Below are 10,762 nucleotides of genomic sequence, written 5' to 3'. Positions count from 1 at the left end.
TGTAGTGTTTTTTGTGCTGTTATGTAATGTTGATAATCATTGGATGTCCCCTCCTAGCGGTGCTCAGTGTAATCCTTCCTCCTTACCTAACCACACTATACTCAGTCCCCCTTCGACCACCTGCCCCCGGCCGCCAGTGACTCCAGTTTTCAGCCCTGCCCCCTGTCTGTGGTGGGATGTAGTGTAGTTAGACTAGTCTGTAGTATCGTTGTTTATTTGCACACATATCTTAACGTTTTGGGCTTTTGTTATGCGTTATGCTGCCCTTTAGTTGCTATTTCTGTTATGCTATTTGATGATGGTAAGTGAAATCGTTCACGCTCTTTTGAGTTTGTCTGAAGTCGATGTCATTATTATTCTATTCAATATTTTTTTACTCGTTCGGTAAAGCTTATTAAATATTCAAATAAAGTAGGAACCCGTCTTTTATTGATGTGCTTGGTGAAGTCGTCAAGGTGATTAAGCAATTTAGATTAGATGCTGGGCTTCAATGAATAGCTATTCTGTTCTACGTACAATCGGCTCTCCGTCTCTTTAGAGACAAAAAACAACATAAATGTCAGAAATATCAACGTTAACTATTTATGTATCAACTTATATAATCAAATAACAGATCTATGTTATATTATATGCTTTTAATTGTCTGTCCCCAAACCTTTTTCAAAAAGGCTGAGCCAACGAAGTGTCGGTTCACACAGACACATTTGTAAACAATCTCACACACACGAACACACACACACACACAAACACACACATACATACACGCACGCACACAAAATACATGCACATGATACGCTAAGATGCACGTGCACGCATAGTGTGTCCGTCTGTAACACCTCGCCACGTTGACAGTTCTCCATCATCACATCATCTAAGGAATCGCTGAGAGGCAGAGGAGTGAATCTGCATAATCCTCTGCCAGTCACTGAGCGATGGCCCAGTGCAACACTAAAGGTGCGGCCACACCAGACGCGTATCTCGCGTACTTCGCGTATGAAATCGCCATTTTCTCCATAGGGAACCATTGGTTTAGGCGCGTATTACGCGTATTACGCGTATTTCGCGTATTAAGCAACATTTAACGCGCGTATAGCGCGTATATTACGCGCAATACGCGCTATACGCGCTATACGCGCGTATATCGCGTATATCGGTACATTTCAAAGAGTTCAAAATTGAACTTTTACGCGAAGTACGGAGATACGCGTCTGACGAGACACGCATTGCCCAATCAGCGTTGAGCTTGACCCGACGTCACTGGCAGAGAGTAGTGAGCTGGACAGAAGCATACGGCGACATCTTCCTTTTTTCTGTGTGGAAATAGTAATCATAGTACGCCCATTAAATGCTTTATGGAAACATTTCTAGCGAGAAATGTGCATTTTACTTTCATAATGTTCACTCGGTGAATGTGAAGGATGTTGGTTTGATATTACGACGAAGAGGGAACGCTCCGTTCACTTGCATGGGACAGAGTCTCTGGTTACTAAGCAACCTCAACGTCTTGGCGGACTATTTCTCTGCTGGGGAACACACCAGACACACCATGTGAAGTTATTTAACCCGATTATTGTTATTTATATCCGAGATTATTTAATCTAACCCGATCTAAACTCTATCACCCAAACACGGCGGCGTTGGGGTTTCCTACCTCGGACTCCAGCGCAGCCACGGCCGACAACTTTCTTTATTCTGGGTGGAAATAGTAACATAGTTACGCCATTAAATGCGTTTTATGGAAACATTTTTAGCGAGAAATGTGCATTTTACTTCGTAATGTTCGCTCGGTGAATGTGAAGGATGTTTGGTTTGATAGTTATGAGGAAGAGGGAACGCTCCGTTCACTTGCATGGACCTGGACTCATCTAGCGAGTGACGTGGGCGCGTTATAGCGCGTATTGCGCGTATGCGACCATTTTGACACAAAATGGTCAAGCAACATTTTACGCGCGTATCTCGCGTAAAAAGTACGCGAGATACGCGTCTGGTGTGGCCGGCAACTATCCAGGGCCAGGCTTAAAATAGCTCCAGCTTCAATAAACACGTTAGTCATGCGAGCTGGCCGTACCTGAAATCCTCGTTTGAGGGAGTCACATGGATCAATAATAGGTCAATAAATCAGAGATCATTTAATCAATAAATTACACTTTGATTTATGTACATACATACATACATATATATATATATATATATATATATATATATATATATATATATTATATATATATATATATATTATATCTATATATATATATATATAACCCTACAGCATAATGGATATAGGTGGGCTATTGTACAGTATGCCTAATACAAAGAAACTTGGAATGAAAGATACAGTTACACATGAAAGATACACCACATCAGGTAACCCTGGTGTGGATGTGTTTTGGTGTCTGTCATTGTGTGTATGAAGAGTATGAAGAGTGTCTGTATTCAGAGTTTAGTATTCTGAGATAGTACACACAACCCAAACTTCGAGGATCAGACTCAGGGAGGGGTTCTGTATTAAACAATCCCATGTAGGAGTCTAAATATTTCACCAGTGACCAATAAGACAAGCTTTAGTGTCTGGATTCTGGTTCTGGGACACTCTTCTTTACCTAGATTCTGGTTGAGACGCTGGAATTTAAATGAGCCGGTCCTTATTAAAAAAAAATGCCCAAAGGCAAGATTTCTGCTTTGATCTACAGCGTTTGACCTCGACTACCCTCCATTTTTCCTCAGAAAACTGCCCCAGCTCTCCCAAGGGAAACTTTTCCGGGTGATGGTTGATCATGGGTGAATATTGATCCAATCAAAGACTGCTTCCCGGAGCCAAAGTAACACTCTAATCCCAGATTGTATCGATATCGGTGAATATGGTCGTGAATCAAACAACGCTGCATGCGTTGCAGATCCTCTGTAGAAATACAGCAGAGCGAGACGGCTCTCAAAAGATTGAAAGCCGTTCCTGAAGGCAAAAGCAACACTTACTGAGTTTCTAAGTGTATTAAACACACTGTCGAAATAGAGAGCTTCACACTGGAAACCTGTCAAGGGCCATGGAAGTGTGAAGCCAATAGGTTTTGACATCTAAATTGGATGCGGGATATTGGATATTGATTGCATTTCCCATATATATTGTTTTAGAAAAACATAATGCATTGTCAGGGTTTGCATCTATTAAGCGTTGGGGGTGTAGCTGTGACTCAGCCCCTCTTACGAACCCGCCTGGGGCTAATGGTGCATCGTTTCTGGATTTGTCCTCCGGGAAGTCTCTCTGAGATCCACAACGCTACACAGCCCCTGACCGAACCGCCTTTACTGCCGTTCAAACCGTGGCGTTGTGATGCGACGTTGGGATGTGAACCATGTCCTCAAAGCAACCGCGTCCACAAACCACACCCAGGACATCTGGATAGGCAGATGTGTTTGCCCATGCAGATGTCTGCCGTGGTGAGATGTGGAGATCCGTTCTAGTAATCTATTCTTGGATCCGTCGTCAACCATAATATAATGGCTGGACCAACTGACAACAAGGTCTGTTTGCTGGCTTCAAGAATCCAGACAGACTGGAATAAACCCAAAATGGCCCGTGTGGAGTATTCCCGGACGCTCAGGATCTACAGAAGCATCCCAGACAGCTCTGACAGTCACTTTACATTTTCTACCCTCTCTTCTCTTTCTACCTCTATCCCGTCCTCAAACGTTATCTGTTATCTTATCTTGTCTGTATACAGTTTCATGTATTTTTGTATCCTGTGGTCTGAGGTCTTGTTTCACAGCCCCCTGCATCCATAACTCATAACTCGATACATAATTAATATAACTCATATGATGTGGTAAAACTGTAACTGTGGCTTATATTTAGACCCCAGATGTGCCCTGCATTACAATATATTAAGGATCACACACTTCACATCAATTGAGAGGGACAATTCATGACCAGAAGCCTTCCTTCTCTCCGAATTGTCCAACTAGTGAACTAGTGAATTGATCCACGTCTTTAACATGCAAATTGAAAATACTTAACGGTAATGCAAATTTAGGCACCAGCTTTGCTTTAGCTATGGTCATGAATTTAATTATGTGTCCTTGTGTCATCACGATTCTATTCACAGGTTTACAGTGCACAGTATGTTCCATGTTGACATGGTGCAAACCCCTCGGTTTAAAATAAATCCATATCTGCTGAAAATGCATTCTGCACTTTCAGCCTTCCAGGCAAACATCATCTCAAAATCTTGCTATCGATACAGCCAGTCCTCGTATGCAGGGGCATGCAAAGGCTTCTCACACATATGTACACTCGCAGACATATGCTCAGTCTTCACACATAAACTCACACTTGCTCACAGATACACACACATACACACACACACACACAATCAGGCAAATACACACACAGGCACGCACATCTTACACACATGTTCACACACCACACACAGACACACACACACACACACACGCACAAGCACACACACACACACACAACACACACACACACATATACACACACACACACTCGGGGTACAAGCAAGGCTGACTTAACATTACTTGAGAGAACACATTACATAATAGCGTGACACAGCGACATCATTAGGGCCGAGTCGAATAGGCAGCAGCCGTCAGCAGCCCTGTCCTCTCCCACACCTCCACCGCCACCGCCACCGCCACCACCCCCCTGCCCGCTCCCGCCTTCTGCACACTGGGAGTGGTGGCCTTCAGATGGAGGCCCCCCCCCCACCCCTCCCCTCAGCTGGCATTCAGTTAAAAACCATTCATTGTCCATCATCATCTCTGCATCTCAGCAGTGAACGTTCCCCTCCCCCCCCTTCTACAGTCGCTATAGTAATACTTCAGCACTCCACAAGCCAGGCAGGGCATCGAGACACGCATGGACGCGCACACTGCAACACAAACACACACACCCTACTCCTGTGGCTTATTAATAAGCCACAGGAGTGGGAGTGGAGGTGGAAGGGGGGGGGGATCTCACCTTTCAACCATGAAATCCTTTTGTCATTTTGCTGCGGCTGAGTGCTACTTGCTTGATCATGTGCCTCGGGAGTGGAATTATCATGGGATAATTTTGCATGAAATGATTTGGTTGAATTTTGAAATGATGACCCGCATGCTGCTGCTCCATGAAATGTGCTTTTGAGGACTCAGAAGGGAGTGGAGCTATTGTTCTGTTTCATTATTTCGAGCACCTGGTATTAAACATACAGTAGAAGGCTTTTGAACATACTTGATATTCATACTGACATTTATACTGGATACTTGATAATCATGTTATTGTTTTTTGAGCACTGTGACTGATGCTTGTTGCTTCTGTCCAGTCACTGGCCTGTTAGCTCTGCGTGGTACAGGACATACTTTTTTTAATAATAAAATACCACCTACTACAATAGAACATAACATAAAACAACATAGTCCAAACTCAATGACAAAACGTACTTTATGATCCAGCATTGCTTTCGTCTCTTCATATGTTACATAATGTATATCTCTCTGTATTTAGCATAGAGATATATCTATCGTTGTTGTTTGAAAAAAGAGTTAACAATTATTGACAGCATGGCTTTGATTAAATCTAAACTGCATAAGGTCAACCCACGGTTCATACTTATTGATTATCTGCCAAGAACATCCAGCACCGATCTGCATTTTTAAAGATTGATTTGAAAGACCAAGTCATGAATTTGATACATATCTAAACACATACAAAGGTGTATATGCTGAAGGTAGCGATTTCCATTATTTGCAAAAATCCCTATCGATTTTGGCACTGCATATAATGTTCTATGTTCTATCCATACAGCAGCCCACCCTGCTGTGATATTGATGTCATGTCAAAGTAAGGGGCCCTGCGTGCCAGCCTCCTCCAGGGACCCCCCTGAGAGAGGTGTCTGACAGCACATAATGAGGCCGTTCACAGATCCTCTGGCCCCCAGCTGGGCAACCCTGGACATGATCTGCACTCCTCCTTCGTTAGCACTGACTTACACAAACTTAATACATGTACATACACACTTAAGTCATCTACACATACATACTTAATGCATGGCCACACACACACACACTTACAGACTCGGTTAATGCATGTACACACACAAACTTAATGCATGTACACACACACTTAATACACACAAACACACACACACACACACGCACACACACACACACATCACACACCACACACACACACACACACACACACACACACACACCACACACACACACACACACACACACTTAATGCATGCACACACACGTAAATACACAGAATCAATGTGTGTGCACATGTGCGTATACACACACCATTCCATTCCGTTTTAACATTTTAGCGACAAGGCTTGTAGTAAATAAATTACCATCAATACATTATTTACAGCAGACTCAAACTCTCAAACTCTCTACAACATTCCAATGGCCAATTCCTGTGTTTTTATCCAGTTTAAATATGAATCGTTTCCTGAACAAGACACTCACTGCTCTACCTCTACTCCGGCTACCAGCTCTCCCACCCTGCCTCCAAAGCGGTTCAGCGCCGGCCGGCTGTCTCCCACGGCTTGGCCATGGAGGAGGGAACTCCTCCTGGTGAACCCTTGTGCTGTTCACCTGATGCTGGCCCGCCACCACACTCCAGTCCAACTCCCAATGGGATCTGCAAGTTCAGCAAGCCCAAACGCAGGAGGATTTTAAGGTTGCATGAGGTCCCCACCCCATAGGAATCCCATGCTTCCCTCTCTCTTAAAGTGTCATTTCAAGCAAAACCCGCTCTCCCCCAGCTGGTTGATCTTTTTTATTTTTAGACGAGAATTGTTGTGGCAGGGCATACGCACATGTACACATGGGGCAAAGAGGACGAAAAAAACAATGAAGAGGATTGCAGGAAGAGATTAGTGATGTTTTATGTTGAGTAGAAACCCTGACCACACGACACTTGACTCCTGAGTCTGAGACGCAGTTTGATTCATACATAGCAGCGTACGTAATGGAAAATCCACTATGCATTCGTCATACATTTGCCTTTCAGTGCCTTTCAATTACATTGGACAGTCAGTTTCCTCTTTTAATTCCACCGGGAAATGGATTTTAACGGATACATTGAAATATCTTAAATTTGCAGGACTTCAATGTTATTAATGAAATGAATAAATATCATTGTTTTCTTTAGCCTTAAGCACTTTAGTGTACAGTGCGATTGATTCAACATATATTCTAATTATTCCGCCATTTAAAGGTCTCCAAAAAGAATTCAGAACCATGCTTGAGGCTTCAAATAACTCGACAATATTCAGGTAGTCTCTGTATATAATGGTCCACCAGTCGAGAACACATATGAAATTATTTCTCATTGGTTTGTGCAATTGTTCCAATTGAAATTCTCGATTGCCACTCCAATGCAAATCTGCATGACCTGACTGTGGTTCTTATTTGTCTGAATGTAGGAGCAGGACAGACTAGGTCAGTTGTCAACGTCTGCAGTCCACCTGTAGGCCTGCCCTGAACCAAGATGTCTAGCCCCAGAAACGTTTACAAATACAGAAAAGGGTCATTTGGATTAAAAAAGCATCTGCTGAAATGACTATGACTAATTCTGCCAGGTTAGTGCTTTCACTTCCTTATAAAATCTCCTTCTTGAGTAATTGAATTGATTTCTAGGGGAATGCATTCATTTAAGAATGTTGTTCCTCTTACTTCTGGCCTGACTCTATTTATAGCCCTGCATAAAAGCAGGGCAGGTTCTAGAAGTTGACCTGTTTCTGCACCCCTCAGACCCAAGCACGTGGCTTCAAAGACCTCCCCTACCCCCACCCCCCCCCCCCCCCCACCACAACCAGCAGTAGCTCTTAGCCATGTTGTTTCAGCAGCAAATGACCGATCTTATACAAATTAGATGATGCCAATAGGTTCAGTGCAGCGTTACAGGTCATATAGACGGGCCGCACAGAGCCTGTAACCAATCACACAGAGACCTTGGAATATTACAATCTGCCTTTGCACTTGATTTGATGTCCCAATGCCCAAACTCAAAATGCTCAAGACTACTAAATAAACATATAAAGTATATATTTTACAGAATAATGTTAGCACTATACACGCTGATCGATCAACAGGTTATTCTCAACAGGCCACAATGTCAAGAAGAAATGATGCCAGTGAACTTTTGTTCAGGGGAGATGTGTCTTTCAGCTGATAAATTCTTTAAGCACATAATCTACCTCCCCATGCGATTCATTATTAACCACATCATTCGCCCCCACCCCCTCCACATCAAACATCCTGCCGGCGTTCCTAGAGACACTTTGATTCGACTGATTGGATGCAAACATGTGACCATAAACTACCCCCTGCAGGTTCTCATAACCCCGGAGTGAGAGGCAACATACAGATAGATACATTTCAGCTGGCAGAGTCACCAAAGAGCCCTAAGGGGAAGCACAGTGATGGTCACAGTGCCAATATGAGGTCGAAACCCATTGGCATCAGCGCCCCAAAGGCCAGGGAAAGGTTATTGTGTTGCCACGGGTTACCGTCACATCTTCTTCTGCTTCAAAGGGTCAAGGTTGACAGTAGACCCTGGTGGATTCTGCCTTCAACGTTTGTGCATCTTTCATGAGGACTCCTGCCAACAGACAGCTCCCACCGTATGCTAGTTGGCGACGGAGGTCAAATGTCAACAGCAATTATCATCGTCTACAGCGTTTGTACAGAAAGTGTTAATGAGTGACAAGGAGTCGTCCTCTCTGAAGTTCAGTCACAGCCGGCTGGAGCCTGTGCAAAGCATATTGAAAGATAAAACAAGTTGCGTTGAAACAATTGTATTTATAATATATACACATTAGTTTATAGACATTATGTATAATTGAATAATATGTTTGAATGGGTAAGAAATATCCAAATATAAATCACGTCAATGATATAAATATAAAATGAGTAATACAGCAGAGTCAGCAGCAGGGTTCTCCTCAGAGCATGTCTGTGGTGCCGGGGTGACACAGTGCGCTGTGCATGTTGTTCTGTTATGTCAGAATGAGGGGTCATCTTCCCCAGCCAGCTGGGTGGTGGTGGTGGTGTTGGTTGGGAGGCGGGGGACGGGGAGGGGGGGGGACGGGGGACAGCTGTAGGGTCTCTGCTGCGCTGAGACACTCTGTTCAGAGAGAACTGCTTCACTGAGCATGAGATCCGTGCGGCACACACACACACACACACACCACACACACCACACCACACACACACACACCACACACACACACACACACACCACGCACCGCAAATACACTTGCATACCAAATATGGGACGCATGCACACACACACAAACACACACACGCACGCACACACATGGACTCTCTCACTACGAACACACTTGGGTATCAAATATGCATCACATGTACAGAGACACGCACCGGCACACACACACCACCCCACCCCACACCCGCACACACCACACACACACACACACACACACACACACACACACACCCACACACACACACACACACACACACACACACACACACCACACACACACAGCCTTTTCCCATTTCTCTGTGCTGCCGTCTGGCAGGCGATACTGAAGGACAGTTTCTTTCCTAGGGCCTTCAGGCTTCTCAACCAGCTGTGGGTTCTTACCTTCACAAGGCACTTTATAACCTTATCAACCTACATCATTTGGTAATCTACCTCATGATTGCACAGAACTATGACTTTTGCATATAACTGGGTCTGAACATTATTGCATTTTGGATATAATAGGATTTTGTTTATTTTCTCAGCTATATTTTTACCATTTTATATACTTCCCAGTACACTGTATACAGATGACATAAAACTTGTAGTGCCCAGTAGTGCCCAGTCAGACTCAATTGTCAATGTGAATTCTGCGCATTGACAATAGAAGACTTGGACTTGAACTTTAACACACACACACAAACACACACACATACACTTACACATACACTCGAACACACTCAAACACACACACAGTGGGGTACATAAATGAGCTTGAGCAGTGAGAACAGCCAGGGGTCAGAGGTTAGGATGAGTGCAGATACAACATGCATGTGATCTCCGGTGTCACACCATGGGCTCTGAGTGGCTCCAGGGGAGAACTGGACCTCACCAGTTGCACTACATGTGTAACTGTGTATGGGGCAGCGATAAGTGAGGAAATATTGTATGTATAATACAAGTATTGTACATTTATTCTTTCTGAAATTGGATTCATGTCGCCCTAACCGTGTAAGGAAAACTCACTATCATATGGCTGAAGTGTGTGTTATTACAATAACAATGTATTGTATTTAACGTAGTGGGCTTTTTTCTACCTCTAAAATGCTACACAAGGTTAAATATGTAAATTAGGTTAAATAGTAGAGAGTTCATAGTTATTAAAATGCATGACATAAATTGTCCAGTCAATCCAGTAGGCTGAACAGCAAAACATATTACAAGTAGTGACCAGTTGGTGGCAGCAGCGACTCATGCCAGTTTAAAAGAAAACTTGAAAAATACTTCTCTGAGCATCTATTGCTTATTTACATTCGACTAACTTCCTATCTTCGTAACATATGATAACATGTTTTGTCATCGTAGCCCTATCGTAAGTAGGTCCATAATGACTTCACACATAGAGTAATAAAGATAACGTCGAAAGGTTTAGACAGATATAGATAAACGTGGAACGTCTGGGATCCGGCTCGGAGTCGGAACTCGGTTAACGACTCCCTTATCAATTTACGCACGCTACTTCCTAAATGCACATTTGGATAG

Source organism: Gadus morhua, chromosome 21 (genome assembly GCF_902167405.1).
Source record: "Gadus morhua chromosome 21, gadMor3.0, whole genome shotgun sequence".
Taxonomy (NCBI): domain Eukaryota; kingdom Metazoa; phylum Chordata; class Actinopteri; order Gadiformes; family Gadidae; genus Gadus; species Gadus morhua.
Note: the sequence above shows the minus strand (reverse complement) of the source record.